The following is a 3333-nucleotide window of genomic DNA, read 5'->3' as shown; positions in this document are numbered from 1 at the left end:
ACTCTGGGTATGCTTATTCTTGGCTTCTAGAGAAACTGAAAATTCTATTTCCCCTTAATGTCTTTTATGAAACATCTGCTAATGATATAGTACTTTATAATCTGGCTTAGTTACTTTTCTTGTTGCTGTGATAAAGTACTCTGATGAAAATAACTTAAGGGATGAAGGGTTTTGTTCACAGTTCAAATATATAGTTTATCATGTGAGGAAAGTCACAGCAATAGAGGCTTGAGGCAAATGGTCACATGACATCTGTAGCCAAGAAACAGAGAGTAATGAATGCTTATGTTCAGCTCACCTATTCTTTTTTTATAAAGTCCAGGATCCTAGCTCAGGGAGTGGTGCCACCCTCAGTTGGCAAGTTTTCCAGCTTTAACTAACTGGATCAAGATAATCCCCCAGAGCCATGCCCAGAGACCCATCTCCAAGGTGATTTTCATGAAGTTGGTAATTGAGATGAACCATCACATAAGTGTGTGGCACGGAACAGAGTAGGAAAACAGAAATACACTGAAAACTCAGGATCTCCTGGATGAGGAATGGCAGTGAATGAAAGCTATGGGGACTTGTTTTAGGGTTTTCTGATCTGTCTACATACGAGAGATAATTGTTTCAAAGTAAGCTATAAGCATTTGCTTTGTCTATTTTAGTCCAAGTTGCAATTCATGTTGTCAAACGTGGGGGGGAGAGAGAGAGGGAGAGAGGGAGAGAGGGAGAGAGAGAGAGAGAGGGAGAGAGGGAGAGAGGAAGAGAGGGAGAGAAGGAGAGAGAGGGAGAGGGAGAGAGGGAGAGGGGAGAGAGAGAGAGAGAGAGAGAGAGAGAGAGAGAGACTCCATAAATAACTGATGACATTCATTTCTGAACTTTTTGTTAGGAAAGAGAGAGAGAGAGAGAGAGAGAGAGAGAGAGAGAGAGAGACAGACTCCATAAATAACTGATGACATTCATTTCTGAACTTTTTGTTAGGCCTTTGTTTTGATTTTGGAGGAATCCATGTAAGGTTTTGCCTCTTAGGCATAACTCCATACAGAAAAATAAGACACAAATATGCATCCCAATAATGAATTTAGTTGTCTATTATAAGACATATTCAGTAGGTCTTCAAATTAGCTTTCATAATAACATATTTTAGTTTTGGGACCATTAGCAGCATAATGTCAAAACAGATTTCTCTATGAAACCCCCTCACATGGATGCCTTGAGATCATAGACAAACAAGGTGAGCCATTCTCTGTACAGGCCCCTCCTTTCAGCTGTAGGGGTGGCTAGTTAGAAAATGTGGTGGCCCTTTAAGAGATACTTTCTTTGACAGATATTATTTATTGGCATTTGGATGCAAGACTGGAGGAGGTGGCATCATCTATGTTTCATCCTGTTGTGCAGGAGTTGAAAGACAGATTGTGTGTGAACATCGATTGTGGGAGCTGTTGTTAGGTCTTTGGACAGCCTTAGGATTTAGGGCCTGGACCTTTGGCAAAATGAGTAATACCCTTGCAATATAATATGATCGTACTCTCTCTGTATACGCCACATTTTCTCATCTCTTGCTAATGTGCAAGGTACATGCCAAGCTTTGACAGGGAAAATTTAGAGTATAATAAAGGGACCAAAAATCTTAGGACTAACAATTCTCCTTTGTCAGTCATGGCTGTTTAATGTTGTTGTTTACTTAAATTTCATTTCCAGAAGCCAATTGTTTTAATTTAATTTAGTGAAATGCCCTTACATGACCCAGTATGTGCCATGTTGAAAGGGATGTCTCATAAATTTCTGACAAGAATGGTTTTCCCACATAGCCTTCTGACTCTGACGTTTCAAACCTCAGGATGAATGCGGAAGAAATTTCAGCTCCTCAACAAAAGTGAAAATATGTAATGCCTTGTTTTGATTTTGTTGTTTAAGGTGAGCAGATACCATTAAGAAGACCTGTTTTTAAAGTTTGAAAGCTTATTTTTCAAACATCAAATATCTGTGCTCTCCATGTTTTTGTCTTCCTTTATCTAAAACCCAAAGTAGAATGTCTAAAAATACTGTCCAGACATTAGGTACAAATTATTTATATACTAACATAATTTCTTATGACATTTTAAACCGCATCATTTTAACAGAATTTTAAATGTTTTATTGGCAGAGGGACACTGTTTTCTTTAACTTCTTTTCAGAGGATCTGGAAACTCAATAAACCATTATTTATGACCTTATTTGAATAAGATCTCTTTTTAATATTCTGGCACTTTAAAGCTGAAATTTAGGTGCTTCTGTAGAGTTTTGGTAAAATATATAGCTGGAAAAAAGTTGAGGCATTTAAAGGAGAACATGATTGTTTTGAGTGTCTATATGATGTTTAGCAATCATGACTTATTAGAGGCTTCATATTTATTTCACCATTTTATTGCCTTCAAAATTTCTCCTTTAGTTAGGATTAAATATGATGGACCAACATAAGTATTTATCTCCATGCTCTCTGAAAATTTTACTAAAAATAGTTAAAGGATTAAAAGAGATTGAGACCTCACAGGACAAAGAGAACACAAGAAAGTCAAGAGCACCGAAAATCTTGGAAACAGTTTATGGCATGTGGTAACTGGTTCAGCAGACTGTAGAAAGGGGGGTATAAGCAAACACTGTGGGGCACTAGAAAGATTTTGATTGGTACAGTAGATCCTAAAAAGTACAAAAATTGGCATGATGGTAGTGGCAGAGTTGAAAACAGAATTGGTTCCAAAGTTTAAACTAATTAGTAATCTAGTTGCTAAAACTCATATACTATCAATTGAGGAGACTACTTTCCCATGTACAGCAGGTAGAGGTTAATTCTCAGGAGGACCAACATCTACACTCTGTTCAGAGCACATCACATCAGTAAGGGTATCATACTGCTACCTATAAATAGTGTAGGAGATTGCTAGGAATGTTGAAATCCTCAAGTAACTTCCCTCACTAGACTCCAGGAACAAGTGCAGCTACGATAACTCTGTTCATGGGAAAATTGGAGTATTTTTGGGGGGGGGGATGAAATAAAAGAGAAAATAATTACTGGGAAAGCAGATGACTATTCGTTCTTTTGATGACCCAGTCTCTCACGTAGATAGCCAAGGATCATCAGTCACATTTATAGCCAAGCCAACATCACACATGGCAGATGACAGACACACAAGCAGACACGGAGAAACAACTTCATTAGCATCTTCAAAGAGGCAGTAGAAAGGTAGTCATCTGTAATCTTCAACTAGAATGCCACTTAGAATGCATGTGCAGAGAAAACAGAAAATGAAATTTGAAAATTAAACATATGGTAGCAAGAATAAAAATACAAATAAATGAGTAAAAAAT

The sequence above is a fragment of the Nannospalax galili genome, unplaced genomic scaffold (assembly GCF_000622305.1).
Source record: "Nannospalax galili isolate Female #2095 unplaced genomic scaffold, S.galili_v1.0 scaffold489, whole genome shotgun sequence".
NCBI classification, from domain to species: Eukaryota; Metazoa; Chordata; class Mammalia; order Rodentia; family Spalacidae; genus Nannospalax; species Nannospalax galili.
Note: the sequence above shows the minus strand (reverse complement) of the source record.